Raw genomic sequence first — 24,391 nt, 5'->3', positions numbered from 1 at the left:
CTGCGAGGCGGGCCTTTTCCCCGACTCTCTGTTAGGGGGGAGGGGGCACTGGGTGGGCAGGGCTGCCAGGGCCATGAAGCTTTGCATGGCTGAGCTGGGACCTGGGCAGGGCAGCTTAGCTCGGGCACCATTAAGTGCGGCCCAGCTAATGCCCACTCAGGCGGTGACTGTTTCCGTATGTTTTTGTTTGGGTTTGTAAAAAGCCATTACTGTTCCCAGATGAAGCCCACGAGTGCAGCCCAATTACGTGGCTGATGGGGGTCAGTAAAGTGGCTTTTATTTAAACAGTTCTGTGCGCTTAGCGCACCACTTGTAGCTGGGCACAGTGGCTCACGAAGTGCCACTCCTGCCCAGCAGGAGACTGCGTTCCCTGGCAGGAGCTTCCCTGAGTGGAGGAGAGACCGCTGGGTCTGGAGCCTGCAGATCCGAGTGCATGCACACACAAGAAAGAGTGTGTGCACGCGTGCAGTGTGCAGGTGTAAACGTGGGCATGTCTGCACATACACATGCATATGCATGCAGATTTGGGCATCACCTTGTGCATATGTGCATGCACATACACACACGTCCCTGTGTATATGTGGTGTACGGCTTACCACACATGGATTTGTGTGTATGTACTCGTGTGCATGCATATGTGTGTGTGCCCATGCATGCATATGTGGGTGTGCATGCACGCCTGAGTGTGTTCCTTCTTTGATAAGCTCAGAGCTTTTGAGTCTCTCTCCCGGGAAGGATCCCAGGACCTTCCAGCTTGGTTCCCATGCTCTGGCCCTTCTGCATCTGGGTTCTTGGAGGGCAACTGCTCACCTCTCAGCACTTTTCTTCAGCGACATCTCCGAAGTAAAGCTTTCCTTCTCACTCCCATGAGCAGGCGGACTGAGCACTTTTGCTTCTTGGTCACTTTTCCTACTTCTGTCATGACAAGTAACAAATGGGTCCTGAGTATTATTGGAAATAGATGTGTGTGGCCCTCCGTGAGCTCTCTGAGGAAGGAGCAGCTCGGTACTTACTCATTGCCCAGGGCCCTGTGTGGGGTACAGTGTTTACTGTGCAAATGGAAGAGGAATGCAGCTAAGCCCTCCAGTGTGGTCCCTTTGGCTTTGGATGACAGTATACGCTCCTGATAATTTGTTGTAAAAACCGCTGCTATTGAAAAACCACATAACTTGAAACCTGATTTTCATAGTACTGTAAAATAAGTAGGATTCGTGGAAGACTGTTGATTTTAAGATACTAATCATGCATAAAAACACGCCGTAAAAAAAGATTAACATAATCTTTACCAGGCCTTCGGGAGTAGGTACACTTCATTAAGCACTAATTCTTTCAAAAGTGGCAATTTGTGTATGATCTATATGAGCAATTTTCATTTAACTAACGTCGTATTTGCTGAAATGAAATATCCCTTTCCAACCATTCTTCCCAGAGAGCGTTTATTGAACATTCTCGACGCGGGTTTGGTGAAGGAAATGTTAAGATGGAAGTGTCTGTCCTTGAATTCAGAGCTAACCAGGGGGGCGCGGACTCGGAAGCACAGACAGTAGAGAGGAAACAGGAACCCGAAATGGAGAGAGTGTTAGGGGCAGCGGGCGGCCAGCAGCTGACGCCCGTGCTTCTGTGTGGGAGGGTGGGCACAGGCTCTTGGTTTATCAGCACGTTTTGAGGAGCATTTAGTCCACTTAGGCCGTTTTCAGACCAGGACAGGGAGGGGTTCTGTGTGTGCACAGCACCTGAGGAACGTGTTTCCGCGCTGGCCTCCCTCCCTCCAGCGGCTGCCTCCCAGCTCCCCCTGCCCGCCGCCCTTCCGTTCCCCACACTGCTGCCCGCAGCGTTCACCTTGGAATAGCCAAGCCCGCAGCATTCTTCCGGGGCAGGTTCATCACTCAGGCAAAGATATGGTTCTGGGGGAACAGTGACCAGGGGCGTGAACTGTGCCCCCACCTTCGCTGCAATGCCCAGGTCACTTCCTAAGCGCTTTTGTAACTCACTCACTGTCTTTCTGCCCAGCAGTGACTTGTCCCACCTCATTTTCGTCTCTTGGCTCCTTCTTAGCGCCCCCTTAGAACAGTGGCTCACAGTCTAGAACTGGCTTTTGTTTTAATCAATCTCTTTGTACACATGTGCGCATTGTGGCTTTTGGTAGCGAATTGAAGTTCTCTCCACCCCTTTTCTTACTCCTGTTCTTTCAGCGTGAGGCTCTCGGGCAGTGCAGCAGGAATGAGACTTTAAGAACAGTGTGTAGTCCAGGTGGCCAGGGACGTACTGTTATATTGCACTCCTGTGGTCCATGTGTCTTCACTCGATGGTCTTGGGTTTCTTTTTCCTTAACCCCCCCCTTTCTCTTTCTTTTTGTCAGGGCCAGGTGGTGGTGGTAGGAGGTATTGTTTTCTTAGAACTTTGTATAAACGATCATTTTGACAAGGGAACAAAAGCCCTCATTCTGATTGGCACAGTATTTGAAATCAAAGTCATAGCGATCGTTACGAGGGCCCCGTTTCCGGGTGATTGACTTAATATAATTGCCTCTTGGAGAACTTCCCCTGGAAAAAAATCTGGAAAAGACATCAGTGTGGGCAGCGAGCAACCAGCTTCAGTGGTTCCCCTCCTCCCCTCCTGCTTGTCTCTTGGATCCAGTGAGTCAGTTTGTCAGAGGAAGGAGTTTGGTGAGCAGTGGCCAAGAAATCTCCCTGAACTCTTGCTTTTCTTTTTTCTTTTTAAAATACATTTTTACTGATTTTAGAGAAGAAGGGAGAGGGAGAGAGAGGTAGAAACATCAATGATGAGAGAGAATCATTGATCAGCTGCCTCCTGCACATGCCCCACACTGGGGATCGAGCCCGCAGCCTAGGCACATGCCCTGACTGGGAATCAAACCATGACCTCCTGGTTCATAGGTCGATGCTCAACCACCAAGCCATGCCAGCTGCGCACACTAGCCTTTTTCTAACTCCAAAATTGTATGTAACTCGGCCCCAGCGCTTGGTTGGCGGACCAATTGCTTCTGCATGGGCTCAGCACACCTTGAATCCACAGAAATTTATAGCGTCTTTCAGCCAGTGAACCAAGAGATTCAATTTAGTCTGCTGCTCACTGAGAAAAGATAGAGAGGAAAAAATCACCTCAAATCAACGGGGAAATCGACTCCTCAGTCTGGAAGGAACGTGCAACATTATTAGACTATTTCTCTTCATCCTTTTTCTACCCCAGGAAGGTGATTATCTCTTTTTTTTTTCTTCCTAAGACTCTCAAGAGAAGGAGAGTCTGTATTTTTCTCTGTCGGCTATTCTGGTCTCCCAATAACTTTTATAATTAGAAAAGAAAATTAGAAATGCCTTCCCTTGTATTGCCATGGAAGCTCCTTTCGTCCTGAGCAGCGCTTGGTAAAAATCAAGACTTCATCTCCACGCTGGTCCTTTACAGCATTTGTGCAACAAATCTTCATTGAGCACCTACCATATGTTTTCCTGTCCAAGTTGAGGCTCCTTCTCTCGGCCCCTCTTGCCATGCATTCAAGAAGCAGGGTTCATATCACCCTTGTCTGCTTTTTGCACCATTGTATCAATCAGCACAGACTAACAGCTGTAACAAACAGCCCCTGAGACCCCAATAAAGGATTATTTCTTGCTCAAGCCACAGTCCCATTCGGGTGTTCTGCTCCATGCCCTGCTTCTTGCTGTATTCTGGCACCCACACTCCATTCCTTTCGTGGTTCCCAGAGTCTGGGAGTTCTCCCCTAGGTCCTCTGCATTTGGCCTGCAGACGAGGAAAGAGCATTAGCAAGGAGAGTTTTGGAGAACTTTCTTAGCTGCCAAGTCTAGAAGTATTACCTATCTTTTCCGCCCACAGTCCATTGGCCAGTACCAAGTCACAAGCACCTCCCCCAACCCTCTCCCCGCCCCCAGCTGCCAGGGTTGCTTGGAAGTGCAGTCAACCTGGATGCCCAGGAGGAAGAGGAAATGAAATTTGGTGAACACATAGCAGTCTCCCCGCCCACTGCTGTCAGCTTCCCTGTGGACAGTGCTTGGCGTGCTCTCCCTGGGGCCTCCCTGGTGGTCACTCCCCGAGCCTTGTTCTCACTTCAGTAGCCTCTCCTCTGACTGTGGGAGGCAACCCGTCGATGTCTCTCTCTCACATCAATGTTTCTCTCTCTCCCCCTCCTCCCTCCCTCCCTCCCTCCCTCCCTCCCTCTCTCTCTAAAATCAATGGAAAGAATATCCTCAGGTGAGGATTAAAAAGAAACAAAGAAACAGAAGGCAGATTGGACACCTTCAAGCACCTCATCATTTGTCTCGGTGTTGAGATGAGCGTGGAGATCTTCCGTCTCTCGCACAGCGTCTTCGTCCCAGTGTCCATGGGATAATTACTTGGTCCTGACTCTAGGAAGGATTTTCCAGCTCTTGAGATGGTTCAATTAACACAGAAAAAAAATGTATGTTATTAGAGAAGCTGACTTGGGTGCAGGGCGATAGGGTTTTGAAGGCCAGAAGGGAGCAATTAGGAAAAGCTGAATTTCTAAACTCCCACTTCAAACCATCGACAGAGGGAAGAATGACGCCCCCCCCTCCCCCCCCAGCACATGCACATTGAGGGTTTGGGTTCGTATCTAGTTAGAACGGAAAGAACAAATGGAAGCAGCGATCTGCTGAGGAGAGCGGGTATTTTTAATGAGGACTTTTTTCTCTCTCTGTATGTGCTGTCGTCCTGGCAATCAGGCATGGCAATAACCAGTTTGTAAATTGTTCCCGGCATGTTCTCCGCTCCTTGAATTCCCTGAGTGCCTGCCACGTAATGAGGGAGAAGTCATGGGAAAGAGGCCGCGGTTTCAGCATGCAAGTAGGACGGTGCCTAAACGGGCGTTACAGATGCAGCGGCTACTACTCTCCGCCGGGAGGCAGGAAGGGAGCTACTGAGGCATCGGAAGGTCCCAGCTCCGCAGGCGCCACTGCTCTCTGCTGCCCAGGGCCGCCCACCCGCGGTGCACACAGGCACAGGGAGGGGCTGCGGGTGGAGGACAGGTGTGCAATGCCCTCCAGAGAAGCACACGCCGTCTCGCCCACGTGTCCTCCGGGGGTCCGAGGCTGTGGGCTTGAAGACAGATTTGGGATCAATAGGAAGCTTACGCTGAACCTGCCGGAACCATCAGCATCCCGAGCTCCATAACCAGCTATTTAATGTGACGGGAGAGACGAAGCAAGAGCTAAATATGCAGGAATAGCCTGGGAGCTGGCTTCAGCCCCCATCGAGCCCACAGGAAGCCTCTTCCGCTTTGATCGCCTACAGCAGCGGTTCTCAACCTGTGGGTCTCGACCCCTTTGGGGGTCGAACAACCCTTTCACAGGGGTCGCGTAAGACCATCGGAAAACATATATATAATTACATATTGTTTTTGTGATTAATCACTATGCTTTCATTATGTTCAATTTGTAACAATGAAAATATATCCTGCATATCAGATATTTACATGACGATTCATAACAGTAGCAACATTACAGTTATGAAGTAGCAACGGAAATAATTTTATGGTTGGGAGTCACCACAGCATGAGGAACTGTATTAAAGGGTCGCGGCATTAGGAAGGTTGAGAACCACTGCCCTACAGGTACCATCGGAAGTCCTGGAGGCAACCATAAGAACTGCCCTGTTTGGATGACACTCGAAACAAAGACGCAAAAATCACTCCAGCGCTGTATATCATCCCTTTGTCTAATGGGCGTGTTCGGGTGGTGGTAAGACTGAGGAGAGTGAGGTGTCCCTCCACTGCGAGGAAGAGCTGTTTCATTGTTGCTGTGCTGCCCTGTATTAGCAACTTATCAATGATTCTCTCTCATCATTGAGTCCCACTCATTGTGAAGTTGGGATTGTTGTTTTTTTCTTCCAGATGAACTTCAGAATCTCTCTGTCCAGTTTAATGCTAGATTGTTATTTTGACTGGATTTTTGTTAAAGCTCTCACTTGGAAAAGAGTAGCTTAGTGGAATACAGACTTCCTATTCAAGAACACAGAATGCTTCTCTGTCTATTTCTTACTTTATCTATTTCAGCTTGTCTTGTGTTTTCTTTTTCATTAAAATCTATTCAAGTCCGGCAAGTGTGGCTCAGTGGTTGAGCACCCACCTATGAACCAGGAGGTCACAGTTCAATTCCCGGTCGGGGCACATGCCCAGGTCGCCGGCTTGATCCCCAGTGTGGGGCGTGCAGGAGGTAACTGATCAATGATTCTCTCTCATCATTGATGTTTCTATCTCTTCCTCCCTCTCCCTTCCTCTCTGAAATCAATAAAAAAACATATATTTTTAAAAATTTACTTTTCAAGACAGACCCCCAGAACTTTCCTGCTTACGTATCCCACCATATCGTCTGGTCATTAGGGTACTGACGATAATAGCAGGTGCATATGCCAGAAGCCTTGCATGCGCACATTGCACAGTATTTTCACTCTGGAAGCGGGAAGACTTGCAGCAGAACAGCATGAGTCTGAGGGAACCCTAGAGTTTAGGCTATAAGGCCGCCGTAAACACCCGCACGTGGGTTTTGCATGGTTTTCAGTTGGGACTTTCCTCGCTCACCCAGAAGGTGCAGACTCAGAACTCTGACCGGCTCAAGGAGGAAGCCTGTGGTTTTTATCCTGGAGACCGTTTTCTTCTTCCCTCCGGAGACCAGGCGGGAGCCTAGGATTATCCTTTTTGTCTGAGATGCTGGGGGGATTTTTTTCTTTCTAGCCTGCCCTTCCAGGTAGGGACAGGATTTCAGGAATCTCACATTGGTAGAATGTTGTGTCCTTTGTAGATGGCCCCAGCCAGGCCTTCTCTTTGCCACACGTGGCCAGTGACCCCCAGAGCCCACTGACCTGCAGGCAGCTTCTGGGCCGGTGTGCCGGCTCTGACTTACTGCTTCTTTACCAGTAACCATCCATCTTCGCTGCGTGCTGCGCTCTGCGTTTTAAACCTCCCGTTGGTTGATTTCCTCCATCACGTCTAGGTGTTTGTGGCGGGAGATTCTGGTTTTATGTCCATCTTTAATCTTGGTAGAAACAGACGTATCTCTTGGAGAAACTTAGATTTGCAGAAACAATTGTGCTCACATCTTTTCTTCAGTCGTTTGCCAAGTCCCCTGTGTCCCCGTCTGCCAGGCAACAAGCCATTCTTCAGTGCCACTCACTTCCTGGAACTCCACGGACGTATCTGTTTCCAGACTCACGACTTGACGTTTCCATAGATTTGACAACGCAATGAAAATACAAACAAACAGTCCTCATCACCGAGGCTGACGTAAGAGGCCATTGGGACTTCAGTTCAGCTCTTGGGCAGGAAGCGGGTTTTTGAGTGGGGACTGATTCTGTAAGTGGTTAGTCCGTTCATGAATCCTTCGGGGTTTCATAACCCCACGTTCGCTTTCCCGTTCCTCCTTGCAACTCGGAGCAGGCATGGTGGGCCACCTGGCCCCTAGCCGGCGTGGTCCATGAGCATCGGACACATTCAGAACCGTGTGCTGGGGAACTCGCCTTGGGGCGGCAGGGGGCGCCTGTGAACCCTGTCAGAGTTCGCAGCTCCTTTGGCCAGCAGCCAGGCCGTTAGATGTCCAGCTTCCGCGGAGCTCAGCCGCCCCGTAAAAGACACATCTGCGGGGACAGCCCACACCTGTGGGTCCACGCCTCTCACACGGTGGGTCTTGATCTGTTGCCCCAGGATTTGCTGGGGCAAATTTGCGAGGAAAACAATACAGAGGCCTGTGCTCCGCCTCTGATTGGCCCGAGACAGCGCTCTGGGGGTGGGGCCAGGGAATCTGTCCTTTTATTTTTTTTAAATATATTTTTTATTGATTTCAGAGAAGAAGGGAGAGGGGAGAGGGAGAGAAACATCAATGATGAGAGAGAATCACTGATCGGCTGTCTCCTGCACGCCCCCCAATGGGGATCAAGCCTGAATCCCGGGAATGTGCCCTGACCGGGAATTGGACTGTGACCTCCTGGTTCATAGGTCAGCGCTCAAAATCTGATCCATGCGGCCCGGGCGGGAATCTATCTTTTAAAATCCCAGGTGATGCCCAGTCGTCGTGCAGTGCGCGAATATTGGTCCTGGTGCCCGCAGTGAGGTGTTGATGGTGAAGCCAAGCATTCCTAAGCATTTTAGGGGCTAACAATTTCCTTGGAGTGGAATAGGCTAGAGAAAGCATCTCAAACTCGTGGCCCGCGGGCCGCATACCTCGTTTATTTGGTCTGTGTTAGCCTTTGAGTTTGACATGCTTGGGCTACAGACAGAATGGGTGGGTGTCTTAATTGCTTTGTGCTTGGGTGTGGTGTGGGGGAGGGATATTTGGCTCAGGTGTTTATCAAAAGCCTCATCTCTGGAGGTAATTTTTTTGGAGGGAAGGGATGGTTAAAAGCCACTTGATGACACAACAAGCAAGGGGGAGGGTAAGAGGACAGAAGAAAATCTAACTGAGCTTTATCTTCCTCGTGTTTTGCGTTAAAACGTTGCTTGGGTTTTAATTAAGCAGAGCACCTTCCTCCCCATCCCTGGGTGATTCTGGTTGCCATGGAAGCAGATTCATTGCTATCTGTAGCCCCCACCACCACCAGCCTCTGTAGCCCCCTTCCCCCCGCCTCCCAGCCTCTATAGCCCACCCCACCACCAGCGTCTGGCACCGACAGCCCTACAGGCTCTACGGAGCCCAGACCCAACTTCTCAGCAGGCGTGGGGCTGCAGCGGCATAAGGCTGGGCAGGTTTTGATGGGGGAGGCGACAGCTTGCCACGTCAGCTGGTGGGTGAATGCCACACTCTGATAACTCCGAGAAACGTGCCAGGCAGCTCTTCTGGGCTGGGCTGCTCCTGCTCACAGGCTTTGACCCAGATTCAGGAATCGTCTACGAGAAGGTGTCTCAGGTCATCCGTGCCTCCTCCCGCGACTCTCACTCCCCCAGCGCCTGTTGTCAGGTGCCTGGGCTGGTCCCTGGAGGAGATGATGAGCTCTGTCATTCTAAGAGAGGTTACAGGAAGAGAAGCACGTTCCAGGCAAAAGGTGATGTATTCCGTTTGGTGCAAGACGAGCAACATGTTCCCAAGTGAAGACAGCCCCCCAAGTAAACAGTCGGAAAGAGGTCTGGACTAGACTCAAGAGTCCGTTCTTTTGTTGTCGTTAATCCTCACCCACGGATATTTTTTCATTGATATTTAGAGAAAATGGAAGGGAGGGGAAGAGACAGAAACATGGATCGGCTGCCTCCTGCACGCCCCCTGAACGTCCTGAACGTCATTCGGAGGCCCACGCCTCGGAGGCCCTCATTTCCAGCCAGGCCGGCCTGCTCCTGAAGCAGAAGACACGCAGCTCTCGGCAGCTGACCTCCCAGCCTCTGCCGGAGGGCGTTTGTGTTCCCACCAGCAGCCGAGCCATTCTTCCCGTGTCCCTGGTGGTCGCTGTCTTAATAGGAACCGTATGAGGAAGCGTGTTCCCTGCCTGGCAGACGGCTCTGCTCTGCCCCATTAGGTCCGGCACCGCACCAGGCAGGGCTTCCTTTGTTCCCGCGCCAGTTTTGCCCATAAGCCCCGCTCCATTTCATTTCCCATTTCTTTTCTTCCCGCCGTCTCAGAGCCGCGCCCCTCAGGGCAGCCAGGCACCGGTCATCTCCCTCTACCCGGTGCTCCTCCCTCAGGGCAGAGGCTCCAGCACTCAGCCTCCCCGCCCTGCGGTCCACGCGGAGCACGTGCCGGGGCGGTCGGGCAGCTCCAGGCATCCCACTCCATCTGTTGCACAAAGACAGCTGCCCTGTGAAGACGAGGTGGCCCCCAAATCTTAACCAAGGGAAAGGAGGGGTTTCCCTTGCTGGGGGCTGCGTTCTGACGGATCCATCAGTTTCCTGAAGCCGATTTTCTTCCTGGCCATTTCCCTTCTTGCCTGTGTTTATGGCCAGATCTCAGAGAAAGGAGTGGTGCTTAGTCCTCCCGCAGTTAGCTGTCTGGTGCTATTTCATTAAGCCGTTAAGTTTCCGTTGCCATGGTGACTAAAAATCATATGTGTGTGTGTGTGTGTGTATATATATATACATATATATATTCACCAACGGTCGGTAACAACCTGAACATAATTGAAAAATTATTAAATTTTTCAATTTAATAATTGAAAAATATTAAACCTGAAAGTGGAAATATAATGGCTTAATGAAATAGCATAAGATACATAAATACGTGTGGTATACAGATCATTCATGTACTTCTGTGTGGATATGTGTGCACAGACTCCCTTTATCCATCTGTCTATCCAGCGTGGTTTTGTCTGGACAGTGAGCTCACTGCAGGGATGCTGGTGCCCTACTACATCCCCCTCTCCCTGGCTGTTCCATTCTTCAGGGCGTGCAAACGGGGGTGCCCCTTAGCCCAAGCAGCTGCACTGGGTGAGTACACCTGCTGCGGCAGAAAAGGAAAGGGGAGACCGAGGGAGTTACCTGTGTCCCAAAGCCAAAGGGAGGACCTCAAAGGCAGGGCCCTCGCCTCTTAGTGACAGAAAGCCTCCGTCACCGTGAGCAGCAGGTGATCCTTTCTGAAAGTGGAAAATGTCCGCGTGACAGTGGGATCCAGTCACTTTATAGACAAGGCAGGGCTCCACGCCGCCCACGGGGAGAGTTGGGGTTCGACGGTATTGGAAATTCTGCACCGAAGCCCGTCATGGTCGGATTTCCTCTCCTCCGCCAAGGACCTCCTGCCCTTTCGGACTTACCTGAAGAATGGATTGGGCACTAGACACGCCGGGGCCTCTGCTTTCTGTTTTATTAGCCCGAGTTCGCTGTGGGGGCTGCCGGGACGTGGTTTTGTAGGGCTCGGCGTGTGCCAGCCAGGGAGGCCCCACACCCACTCTCATCGACTCCCCACCAGAGTCCCACAGGGTGACTAATGTCACCTTCCCCACTTGGCAAGCGGGGAAACCGAGGCCCGGGGCTATCAAGTGACACCCCCAAATATGCAGTCAGGAAGTGGTCCAATGGGTGGGGAAACAGCTGTGTTTGAGTGAGTGAACCCAGGTTCCCATCCCCCCAGCCTCACCCTTCCCTGCTCCCTGCTGCGCAGTGACATGGAGAGTCCCCTGTGTCACCACCTGGAAGAAGAGGCAAGGGGGGAGGAGGGTGCCAGGGAGCCTGCCCCGACTTCCCCGTGTCTCCGTTAGTGGGTCGATGGACAGGGGCAGGACAGGGGCAGGGCGGGCCCAGCCGAGGTGGCTGGCCCTCCAACAGGCACGAACCGGCGAGTGAAACCTGGACAGGCAGTGAAACCTGGACAGGCAGTGAAACCTGGACAGGCATCGCCGGAGTGAGGTGTGGTGGGACCTGTGGCCCTTCTCACAGGGACGCCAGGCGGGGAGCGCGGTTTTTCTTTGTCCCCAGGGCCCGTTCTTGTGGAGTGGTTTCCTCTTGTGGGCTGGGCTGAACTTGACCTTCACACTCTGTGTCTTGAACAGGTTAACAGCTTGAACATATTGCTGGGGAAATACTTAGCTGGTTAAGAAAACAAACTTTTAGAAACAAACATTTAGCTGCATTTACATAACGCACAAGTTATTTGCATCTCAATGAGATGATCTTGGGGTTTTAGCTATCAGACAGGCTGACTGGAAATGAGCCCACCTCACCCATGAGAGCCCCTGGGGCCTGGATGTGGCTCCCCCTTTCCAGCTCTGTGGTTATGGTATCACGAGGGGGTGGGGGCGGTTCTCTACCTGAAGGGACCAGGTGCCCGTGCCCCTTACAGGTTCTCCACGGCCACCCTACATCCTCTCCCCACCACCTCCATTTTCCAGGGCACCTTCCTCCTGGCTGGTAAGCGCATCTGCTGAGATGCAACTCGAACCACCTGGCCCACCCCCAGGTAGTCCCGCGTTATTCTTCATGTGCTTTTCCTGGGTCTCGTCAGTGCTGGGAGCCTTCAGTCTTGGTGAGGAAGGGCTTGCCTATGGGGAAGAAGGGGGAGGTAGAGGCCGAGACCTGCGCACACGCCTGTCGAAGGCTCCTCCAGCCCCTCCCTCCTGAACCTGTCTTCTGTCGGTAGGCTTTTGGACAGGGTTGACCTGTGGGCATCCAAGGACCAGGACTGGCCGGGTCAAGAAGACTGGCTGCTTTCACAGGCAGAGTGGTTAACCTGCAGGAACTCATGGCCAGGAGACCACTGTGAGGAGCCGGGGGTGTGCATGGGCAGCCGGCCTTGGGTGAGAAGATGGGTCCTGTGTGGGCCCAAAGGCCAAGTTCAAGTCCTCCTGGCCCTCAGGTGTCTGTTTTGTTCTGCTGTGAGGGGTGAAGCCTGCAGAACTGACAGTCACTGAGGTTGGCCAATTACTCTGGAATGACGGGGTTCGTACAGACACCAGGGTGAGGCAAGGCCGGGGCATTGAGCCTTCCGGATGCAGCATCTAAATTGAGCCCGAAGAAGAAAGGGCTCAGAAACCACCCACCAAGATCACGTTGGCATCACAGAAGTCACAGAGCAAGAAACATTGGCCCTTTTAAGTTCCACCAACACTTGGCCAATTTTATAGTGGTGATTTGTCATTCTACCCAGCTAGCTTTTATTATTCTAAACACCAGAGCTCTCTGGGGGCCTGGATGGTAACTGGTCGTGCCTGACCCTGAAATGATTTGGACAATAAACGTATCTTTCTTCTGACAGAGAAAAGGAGACAAAGCTTGCGTGTGTTTTCTTACTTCTCTGTCTGGCTGCTGGAAATTCTCTACGGGGTCCTTCTTGACCTGTTATCAGGGGTGGGAACCTTTTATCTGCCAAGGCCCATTTGGATATTTAGAACACCATTCACAGCCGTACAGAGTTGTCAGTTTAAAAATTAGCCTGCTACGTTTGGTTAAACATTTAATTAACTCACCCCGAATGCCTTGGCAGGGCCAGACCAAATGATTTTGTGGGCCTTATATGGCCCATGGGCCAGACGTTCCCCGCCCCTGTGTTAGCTAAAGGAAACCAGATAGAGAACCATGGACGTAGGGCAGCGGTTGCCAACCTTTCGGACCTCACGGACCACCAGTGGTCTGCAGGTCACCGGTTGGTGACCGCTGATCTAGGGAACATATAAAATGTGGGCTATATCAGGCTTCATTGCTATTTAAACTGGTGTTTCAAAACAGTGTGATCAAATGGAAACGTGTGTGTGTGTGTGTGTGTGTGTGTGTGTGTGTTTTCATCTATACGCACGGTACACATATACAAAAGATTGACAATATTCTTTACAGGTGGTTACCTCTGGTGGAGAATGATTTTCACCTTTTCTTTGTACAAATTAATATTTTCCTCTTTTACTTACAGTGTATGCAAATTTGTATGTTGTCAGGAAATATTTTAATACGTTTTAAGGGACAATAATGCCTTTTAATTGAGGGCACGAAGAGAGGTTTATTACTCGGGGCTAATGAATTTGTTCCTCACTTAGTGGACGTTTCTTGTTCCACGAACAGTCAGAATGTGCTGTCCCCGCGGCTCATCCTGGGGACTTTCTCACGCATCCCGTAAGCTCGGGCACCAGAAATAGCCACGCGCTCCTGCTCACCGGGAACGAGTGGTCATTTCGGCTACCTGTGTCCGAGGCTGTCCCTGGAAGCAGAGGCTGTGCGTGCCGGAAGGGCCCCTGACGTCGACCCAGTTCACCTCATTTACAGTCAGAGGAAGCTAGACCTTCAGAGGTCAGGACCTTCCCAAAGTTGAGCACAGAAAACGGAAGGCAGGAGTTGGCCTGAGAATTCTTAGCCATGGATTTCATTCACTTAATTGTCTTTCTAAAGGGAGAGGAAAATCTGGTGCAGAGGTAATGCCGAGTTGAAGGCATTGAAGGCGCGGATGTCTGAGGACAGGAATAAAGCTTCCCCGTAGTAGCCTTCCCCCGTTCTTTCCTTCTTTTTCTCTCTTCCTCCTCCTCCCCCTCTAGCTGCTTAGCTCCCAAATCCCTTGACCAAGTTTGGGACTCACCTTTCCCCCCAGCTTGGGGGTGTTGGTGGAAGGCAGAGCCTGCCTTGCAGGATAGCAGTTTCATTACCCGCCTCTCTTGCAGGTAGAGGTGACCGTGGCCCGACCAGTCGGACGGGCCTGATAGCAAAGCGGGCAGTGGTTCCAGCAGGGGTGGCCCGCGTTCAGCGCCAGAGGCCTACGCTGGGCATTTGGTTTCCAGTTTTGGGGTAGAGGTGCTGCCCCGAGGGTGATGTGGTGGCATTTGGTTGGTAGAGCAGGAAGTCCTGGTCTCCTTGACCTTACTTGGGTTCCAAGATGGGTTCTGTGGCCTCCTGTCTTGGTTCCCTGATCCCTCAATACCCTTCTGATGAATGAGTTGGTCTCGGTTGCCCACCACTGGGGACCATGCAGGATAAATTCTCCTACGGACGCTGGGCATGGATGCCAGTTCTGCTGTGCCTCCGGTAGAGCCTCCACTCTCTTTCCTCCTTGTTACATATTCAGGCACGTGCTTCTCTTTTATTTATTTTTTGTTATCTCCAGTGATTCTCCTGTGTTCGAGCATCAATTGTTTACATCCTAAAAAGTAAGAAAAATAAACCAGGAAATGTTTATGGAACATTAGTCTCACTTAAACCTGATTTTCAGCGCCTCATTTTCCTTTCAATTATGTGGCTTATGACAAAAGACAGAGTTTGTTTTCCTGGTGCCGTTTGCAGGATATAATGCTCCGTATTAATGTTGACAGTATGTATTGTAGCAGCTAAGCAGTTCATTGATGCTGTCCTGTTTCGGGGAAACAGGAGATTTCTGTAGGTTTAGGCCCTATATTGACTCTATGTAGACGTAGGAAGATGGGAGAATGCCTTGGTTTGGGGGAGTTTATTTTTCTCTCAATTCTTTCGCAGCTGGTTGAATTTCTATGTGACGGTCCATGTCCTCGTGGAAAAAAAAAAGGGGGGGGCGATTTTTATTTAATGTATGGAAATGATGGTGTCTGTCAGGACAATTCAATTACGTTTCACTTTCTAGCCTTAAATTCCTTTGCCTTCCCTACTGAATGTTTGGGACAAAGCCACATGTATCCTTAGGTGCCCAGGTGTAACTGAGGGTCAAGTATATCCCTGTCTCTTATCTTGAGATACCTGATTGGCCAGAAATGTTGGCACTGATGTAAACTTAGGTGCAGAGGCAGTACCTCAACTAGCTGTAGTTGGGCCATCTAAAATATTACTTTTTAAAATTTAGTCTGGCCCGGCCGGTGTGGGTCAGTGGTTGAGTGTCGAACTATAAACCAGGAGGCTATACAGTTCTATTCCTGGGTCGTGGGCTCGATTCCTAGTAGGGAGCGTGCAGGAGGCAGCCAGTGGATGATTCTCTCTCATCATTGATGTTTCCATCTCTCCCTCTCCCTTCCTCTCTGAAATCAATAATATATATCAATTATATATCAATATATATAATTTGTCTTCTAAAACAAATAAAAAATAAAATTTAGTCTGTGTCAGAATAACCCTGGAGTAAGTATGGCGGGGTCATATGGCGTGTTCAATGCAGATTCCCGGGCTCCTGTCCCAGAGGTTGTAATTCATTCGGTAGCTCCAGGATGGGCCCCAGGAACAGGTGTGTTGGAAATACGGTTGTCTAGGCCAGTGGTCGGCAAACTGCGGCTCACGAGCCACATGCGACTCTTTGGCCCCTTGAGTGTGGCTTTTCCACAAAATACTGATTTCTGCGCATGGGTCACAAAGTTTCAATCGCACTGTATGTGCGCGCCGCACGTGGTATTTTGTGGAAGAGCCACACTCAAGGGGCCGAAGAGCCGCATGTGGCTCGCGAGCCGCAGTTTGCCGACCACTGGTCTAGGCTATTGATTTTTACTCTCAGAATCAGTGACGACGTCAGAGCCGCGTCTCCTGCAATAGCAAAGTGAGCCCAGTGACAGTTAAGTTAATATTAGCCGCTGGGCAGGGGCCGAGCGGCGCTGTTCTCTCAGGTGCCTCCCTCCACCTGGTCATTCATAACCACGAAGTTACGCCAGAAGCTGCAGTCTTTCTGCGAGAGGCGAGCCCCTTGCAAAGTTGTTGTAAGCAATCATGTTCTTCATAATGCCCTTTTAAAAAAAGACCTAAAAAATATATAAAAGCCTAAGCAACCATCCAGCCGTCCAACTGGTACCTATGACGCGAAATGACCACCAGGGGGCAGACACTCCGACCAGTAGCTATGATATGCACTGACCACCAGGGGGCAGACGCTCCAACCAGTAGCTATGATGTGCACTGACCACCAGGGGGCAGATGCTCTGACTGGTAGATATGATGTGCACTGACCACCTGTGGCAGATGCTCAATACAGGAGCTGCCGAGCTGTGGTGACTTGGTAGCTGTGGTTTTCAGGTGATGCACCTGGAACCAGAGAGGAGGGAGCCCAATTCTGGGGTGCGTCACCCGAGAACCGCCCTCTCGCAATCTGGGACCCCTCAGGGTATGTCGGAGAGCCAATTTCAGCCTGATCCCCACAGGCCAGGCCCAGGGACCCCACTAGTACACAGATCTGTGCACAGGGCCTCTAGTATATGTATATTTTTGTTGACTTCAGAGAGGAAGGGAGAGGGAGGGAGAGAGAGAAACATCAATGATGAGAGAGAATCACTGCTTGGCTGCCTCCTGCAAGTCCCCTACTGGGGATCGAGCCCACAACCCAGGCATGTGCCCTGACCGGGAATCAAATCATGACCTCCTGGTTCATAGGTCGACGCTCAACCACTGAGCCACGCTGGCCGGGCACGCTGCCCTTTTTGAAACGAGTGTTGGGCTCTCTTGAAGTCAATGCCACTTTCTGCTGGTGGATTCCCCACCCCCACCCAAGGACCCGATGGTCCTTTCCCCACGTGCTGATGGGTTGCACACACACGTGCAGGGTGAGCTGAGAAGAACTATAGGGACAGCCCTGGGTTCATTCTTAGACTTAAACCACTTGATCTGGAGTGAGTTCATGTTGATAGAATGTTCTCTTGTGCCCGTGAACTGGAAGAGCTGGCCTGGTAGATGGACGTTTTGCTCATCCTGGACATTTTGGCCCTGTTGGCTGAGAGCAGGCGCGATCACCTCACTGGGGTGTCTGGAACGGGCACCGTGTGCGGGGGTGATTAGCTTCAGGGATGAGAGGTAAGAGCGAACCCCTCGCTCCCTGTGATGCGCGTTTAATTTTTACCAATTAGGCAGGTCTATTTGTGTCTGTGTTGTCACTAAGCAACTGCTTATTCATACGCAGCAAAGGCGAGGCGTGGATTGCTTTCGGTGCCTGGAAAACATGTACCGACAGCAAAGACAGGGGATTCAAACCAGCCCCTCACACAGGCAGCCCGGGCCGCTCTGATTATCACGGGGCCGTGGTCATCCGAGTGACCAGTGGCAGTGCCTGTGATGATTACAAAGATGGCGAGTTTATCATCATGTTTCTTAGATCCCAGATGCTCCTCTGCCTAAAGGTTAGTAACGAAGCACAATGGAGACTCGTTATCGTCCCCCGAAGCTCCCTTGGTCTCCGATGGAATCTCTTCCGGCCCTGGGTTATCCGTGGCCCACGCCGCCCACACGCCGCCCATCCTCGAAGGTTTCACCCTGAGACAAGTGGGGGCTGCCTTCAGGGAGCAGGGCCCTCCGTTCGCCACACTTCTCCATGCCCAGAACTTGGACCCCAAATTAGGCGCAAATAGGACTGTCAGATAAGACACCGGATGCCAGTTAAATCCAAATTCCAGATGAACAGTGGATGCTCTTTAGTGTAAGTACAGCCCACCCCTTGTTTGGGACATACTTACACTGAAAATTCTTGTTCTGTCCGAAATGCACAGACAGCTGAGCACCCCGGTTTTTTGGTAATTGGCTGATTCCGGAAGCTCCGGCGAGGGTCCTGTCCTGCTCTTCTTCCTGCTCTGTGTTCTGGGCGCAGAACTGCCGTGTGGTTCGCAAGAATCCCAGAGCTGTGGGGAGGAAGGAGGCAGGGAGGCAGGCAAGGCTCTCCCAGACCCTTTTGAAGACAGGGACGTTTGGATACTGAGAGAGAAAAGCAGCTTTCGGAACCACCCCAGACAGTGGCATAGGTTACACAGGTGACCTGGTTTTTAAAGAAGGCACCATGCCATCTGGAGGAATCTCAAGACGGAATTTAAAAACGGAGGCTGACACACCCTCCGGGCCAGGTGGCCACAGCCGAGGAACCGGACCTGCGGCTCCCAGCCAGGTCTCGTTAGTCACGGGCGGAACCTAAGCGGATCGAAGGATAGTTACCCGCGTGTGTGTGTGTGTGTGTGTGTGTGTGTGTGTGTGTGTGAGGAGTCAGCTAATCCTGTTAGCACGACTTTAAAAGGCCTCATTGGGATAGAGGAACTTTCACGCACGAGGAGGAGAAATATGCCTGAAACTATGAAAAATACTCAACTTTCCTTATAGTCAGAGCAATAAAATAGGAGGAATAGCCTTTCCCCCTGAAGTGAATACAGTTATTTCCAAACGAGAGACACCCAGGCCGACTAAGCAACAGCGATGGGAACTGGCACATTCTGTGGCCGGGAGGATCAGTCGCGTGGCCTTTCCGGAAATTATGTAGACAAATGCATCAAGGCCCTCTGATCACGAGGTCAACTCCGGCAACTCTGTCCACATCTCCGATGTGTATGTCGGTAAAGATTTTGCAGTGATCTTTATAGAAAAAAGAATTTAGGAATAGCCTACATGCCCAGTGGTCGAGGTCGTGTGGATAATAATGTGTATTGTTTGAAGCACTCGTGAAGGTCTTTCATCGTATGGGGGAGATGCTTGTGTCACGTCTAGGGGGAAATCTGCCGTCATGCAGTACGTCCGAGTTATGTACCGCCGCCTGGAAAAGCGTGGAAGGAAGCGACGCCAGACTCCAGCATTTGTTTTCCATGGCGTGATTGTGTGTGGCTTACGTTTTCTCCCGCAAGCTCCGAGGTTGTCCAGGGTTGCCTCAATATGCATTTTACAGCTTTATAACCAGAAGTGAGGTTATTGGCCCCAGTATTTTATTTGGGGCACTTACCCGGTGGCAAGATGGATGGGATGGCCGGCCAGCCCTCCCTCCATCCCTCCCTCGACCACTTACACCCATTCAACCTGTCACATTGATGAGACTTAGATGAATGTCCTGCTGTTGGTTTCAGGCCAGGACTTCCCATTTGCAGCCTGTATGTCGGCAGTGTGAGGGGTCCCGGGGATCTAAGGACACCGCTGAGGGCACAGTCTTCGACGGCTCAGGGACGCAGAGGGGTCTCTCCATGAAAAGGCACCATGAGCGTTATTCCCCTCCCTCTTCCCTTCGACTCTTGTTAGGTCTCATAGTGCCGGTCTCAGCACGCCCTCCCCAGTTCCTGACCCTGAGCCACGTCTCCAGTGCCCAGTGGCTTCTAAAGACAGCATTTAGTGCAGAACTGTCGAGAGTCAGACACCCCCTACCCAACCACCAGGCTGTGCCCTCCCACCCCCGAAGATCAAAAGCTAAGAATTAGCTTCTTTTTTGTTTTGTTTTGTTGTTGTTTGTTTTTTCCCCCACATTTACATGCATGCCTCTCCTTTTTGGGGACATTGAAGCCAAAATTACTTTGCAGATGTAGTAGTGGAAGGTGGGAGGGAGTGTTGGGTGAACGAGGGGAATTGTCTCTCGTTTATTTTCAGGTGCCTAGTCCTGATTTGCGTTTGTAACATGCGTGTGTGACGCGGCTCCACTGTGTCCAACTGTAGGGAAACGGCTGTGGGGCAGCAGTTAGTCACAGGCAAGCACCTGGAAGTTTAAGGCTGTTGTGCGGACCCCCAGCTTGCAACAGGAACTTTCCCTCACAGGCTCAGCCGTTTCCCAGGGTAGCTCAGCCCCTTTGTACATGCTCCAGTGGCACATGAGCCATGGAGCCATACAATGAAGATTTCGTACATGAAGTCAAGGCAGGAACTTTGCCTGGTGGGTGCCCATTCCGGGTGGGAGGGAGCAGAAGGAGTTTGCCCCCGTGTGGCAAGATCGAGGCACTGCACCTTTTAGCCTCTGGAAAAATGTGACCCTTCAAAGGTGAATATAGAGGAAATGGTTTCGCAAAGGACAGGCTTAGAAATAAGCGGAATGCCCTCGCGCCATTAAAAACTAGAGGCGCCGAGACTCAGAAATCCAGAAAATATTTCTGAAATTTCAAGTGAAACAAATGGAATGTGAAACTGTATATTAAAGCATAGGATCAATGGTAATAGAATAGTTAGCATTGATTGTGGTTTTCCCGTGCCAGGCACTGTGCGAGAGCTCTACATAGTCTTTAGTTCTCAAAACAACCTTACTGAGGAGATACGATTATTAAACCCACTTTACCACAGTGGCATTGAGGCACAGAGTAATGAGTGACAGAGCCACTGTCCCAAGGTTGACAGAGCCATGATCCTGTGGTTGGCAGAGCCATGATCCCATCCGTGGTTGACAGAGCCATGATCCCATAGTTGACAGAGCCATGATCCCATAGTTGGCAGAGCCATGATCCTGTGGTTGATAGAGCCATGATCCTGTGGTTGACAGAGTTATGATTCCCGTGGTTGGCAGAGCCATGATCCCGTCCGTGGTTGACAGAGCCATGATCCCATGGTTGACAGAGCCATGATCCCACCGCAGCCAGTGTGATCCAGCATCTGTTCTCGTCACCATTTGTACTCCCTGCCAATATGCAAAGCATTGGTGTACAAAAACTAGACACAGATGAGGGACAAACGACAGCTGTCATGTTAGGGCTACTGGACACCTTCTATCTGTGGGCAGTGGTCTTTAATGTGGTTGTATTTGTAGCTTTGCGGGAAGGAAACAGTGGGAGAGTTGCGGATAGGTTTAGAGACGGTCAGAGGCTTTAGTTTTGATGTCTCAGGGCAGAGGGGCCCTCTGTCAAGTCGGGGAGGACCCCCTGGCTCGCTCTTAAATTCCCATGTGACTGTCAAGAAGGGCTTCCATGGACCGTGGCTTCTCTGTTAGTGTTGATGCTGGCCAATGTTGAGTGATTATTTCATGTTCAAGTTCAGCATAAATTACATAAAGGAAGTCATGCTAATCCCATGAATGATTAGGGAAACAGAGCCCAATTCTTGTCACACCCATGCAGAATGGACTTTCTCCCCCCGATTACCGTGATGCTCTGGAAAACAAGAGGGAAAACGTTAGCCTATGGCCCCTCCTGGCTCCTGCTTCTGGTCGGCCTTTTGATTTTGTCTGTGCTTACACAGTACACCCGTCAGGAATGTGCACACCCTTCATTTATGTTTCCTAACAGGTTTAGCTTTCAGAGAAGGTATTATTCCGGGGATTTGAGATTTTCTGCACGAAGCAGCTGAGGATTTTCCCATTTGTGCCAATTCAACCAGACCATGTCCAGTGACGTCTGGGGATGTGTTTAAGGCCCTCGTGGCTGGCGATCTGCTCATTAGCGCTCGGGGGCCTGAGCGCCCAGCATTGAGCCCCATCACTCGGACAGCAAGCTTCCTGTGTTCCTGGTGGCACTGGGCCCAGGGCTCTGAAAACAAAGATTAACCTGGCATTTACCCAGCGAGATGTTCTCATCTGAGGGCCTTGAATCCGTAAGGGTTAAGGAATCATTTTTAAATCATCTGTCGATGTTTTTGTTTTTGCGTCTTTTGCCGGAGAGAAGATTGCAGCTTCCAAAAGCAGTTCCTGATCCAGGTTTGGGCCCCCTGATCTGGAGGAGGCAGGACTCTTCACTCACGGGGAGGGAGGGAGTGGACCCCTGAGGGGAGGGGCTCCCCCTTGTGGTCCCCTGGCTGGTGCCCGCGGACCCCTGTCTGCTTTGCTCTGTGATACAACGTGTTGGGACAAGGATCGTGCCCCTGGTTTGGGGGAGGGGAAACCAGGAAGTCCTGTGTCCCATCAGGCCCCGTGGAGGAGTGGGCCTTGGACTGGTCCTTCTGTCCCGCTGGGGGTCCTCCTTCTCCCACGCAGCAGCGCGGGGCCCCTCTGGCAAAGGTGCAGTGGGAGGACACAGGGGAGCCCACCAGGGGGGCCCCTCTTTGTGTGGATTCTGAGGTGCTGGCCTTCAGATTTTAAGAGAGGCTCTTTGGTGATGATCCACCCTGACGTGGCTCCTTTCCTTCCTCCGGGAAGGCCTGTGGCCTGGCTCTGCGTCCTCGTCTTTAGTATTTCCTCTTACACTTACAGCCAGTGGGTCGGATGCGTTAAGAAACACCGCTTTCGGTTGGTCTGAGTGGGAATGATGGTAGACATGAGGTTTCCACTGAGCCGTTTCCGGCTCAGACGTCACTCAACGCCAGTCACGGACCCTCTCTGCCACCTCCACGTCTTGAACTGAACATCTGGGATTTCAGGTCCCTAGATGTCACTGCAGTGACTGCTCCTACTGCCCTTTCTGTCCAGCAACGGAGATCAACGCTCCCCCCTCCCCGCCAGTCAACCAAGGGGCCTGGGTAAGAGGAGTCCCCAGGAGGCAGAGGACCTTGGCTTGACCCCCGAGCCCAACGGGGGGGCGGGGTGGGGGGGTGAGAGAGCTGGGACAGTCACTCCCCCTCGCTGCTCATTTGTGAAGGGGGGTGATCTCCTCACAGGGCTTTTGTAAGGACTCGGGTTATTAAAATAACTCCTCAGCATCGCCTGCCAGCCAGGCTCATTGATGTTTTCCGTCTCTGAACTTGGCCTCAGCTGCTCCATCCCTCAGTGCCCCTCCTCTTTGCCCGGTCCTGCTCCAGAGGTGTCAACGCCTCCTCTTTCAAGAAGTCTCCCAGGTCTTGTCACTGCATCTGCTCCCATCCCCCACCGGGCGTGGCTTCGCCCCTGGAGCGGTCCTCTGCCCACGGCGCGGCATTTATTTTGCTTGGTGGCGCGTGACGGCTTAACGAGCCTTAACCGGGAGAGGCAGGAAGATTCATTGTCAGGGTCCTCCGCGCGCTCCTGATTGATGTGGGCGGATTTCCCTCCTCGCGGACTCATTAGTGGCGGCTTATTTACTGGAGGGGGCACCGGCATCAGGCCCCCACCTGGGACCCCAGGGCCAGGCATCTTTCCCGGGCTCAGGACTCTATGCTTCGTGACGGTCCCGGGAGACCCACGTTTGGTGCTGGCATTTGCTGGCGCTGTCACGCCCTGTGGCTCTCGAGTGTTATTGCAGGAGAACCAGCCTCCGGTCCTCAGGGTCACTCCCAGCAATAAGCACGGTCTTCAGTGCTCGTTAGAGACGCACACCTGCCCCTTGGATTTTAAGGAATTTACTCATGTCTTCCCTGCCTCTCATCCCTTAAGGTATAAAATTCTAAAGGGAAGAGTTTGGGTTTGGGGTTTGTTTTTTCCCCCCTTATCACCTCCCACGCTCTGAGGAGGCCCCGGGAGTGAGTGGTGTCCGCTGGCTAGTCCCCGGGGCATGGGGCGGCCTGCACGCTGGTCTGCTCTGCTCGTGCCATTCGTGTTCATGGGCTCAACATCCCAAATACGTAGCCCGGCCGGGGTGGCTCAGTGGTTGAACGTTGACCTATGAACCAGGAGGTCACGGTTCCATTCCGTCAGGGCACATGCCCGGGTTGTGTGCTCGATCCCCAGTAGGGGGCGAGCAGGAGGCAGCCGATCAATGATTCTCTCTCATCCTTGATGTTTCTCTCTCCTTTCCCTTCCTCTCTGTAATCACTAAAAATATATTTTTTAAAATCCCAGATACATAGTTCAATTTCCCATCCAGCCTCTACAGCCTGAGTCGTTAGATGTTGTCAGAATGTACAACCCCCCCCTCACCAGGCGTGCACAGATACCCACCCACGTGCAAACATGCACTGGGGCTGCCTGGCATCTGAGGCAGGAAAGCTGGGACCGAGTGGTACTCGGATGCTCAGACACACACACACACACACACACACACACACACACACACACACTTGAATGGGTCCCCAGGAGAGTCATGGGTAGAGCTCTGTGGGCGAGAGAGAGGGCGTGTGACAGCCACCACGTCCCCACACACAGCGCTTAGGACAGTCTCGGGGTTTTCATGCAGCCTCTCTGTTGATCCTCGCAAAAGCCCGAAGCAGCAGGTACTGTTATTCCGCCTCGTGAATCAGGAAACCGAGGCCCAAAGAGGCTTAGCAGCTTGAGTCTGGTTCCAGAATCTGCACTTCTCGCTCCTGCTCCGTTCTCTCCCCTGCTCAGCATTGCCTCCCTAAAGTGGGCATGGCCAGCGTACCCTGTTTCCATCTTTCCCCTTTTTAGTGCCTTTCCATTGGGCGCCGAATGCCCGCGCAGTGAGCGTTTGCAGGATGGATGAGTGGATGAGTGAGTGCGTGAGGAGAGAAGGGATGAGGACATGAAGGAACACGCAGGAGCACGCATGGCCCATCAGCAAGTTAGGAAGCAGCCCCTGTCCCCATCTGAACGCCTCCTCCTGCCGCCGCTTGCCCACGTCCGAA

General features: G+C 51.8%; 1 protein-coding gene across 3 annotated transcripts in view; it reads left to right on the top strand.

Annotated features, from left to right (window-relative positions):
• Nucleotides 1-24,391, top strand: part of SLC39A11 (solute carrier family 39 member 11) — a 170,484-nt gene that overhangs the window by 81,786 nt on the left and 64,307 nt on the right. The gene's annotated exons all lie outside the window — the stretch shown is intronic.

The sequence above is a fragment of the Myotis nattereri genome (assembly GCF_964212035.1).
Source record: "Myotis nattereri genome assembly, chromosome: 16".
NCBI lineage: Eukaryota > Metazoa > Chordata > Mammalia > Chiroptera > Vespertilionidae > Myotis > Myotis nattereri.
The sequence above is the reverse complement of the archived record's forward strand: the minus strand, read 5'-3'. Positions and strand labels throughout refer to the sequence as shown.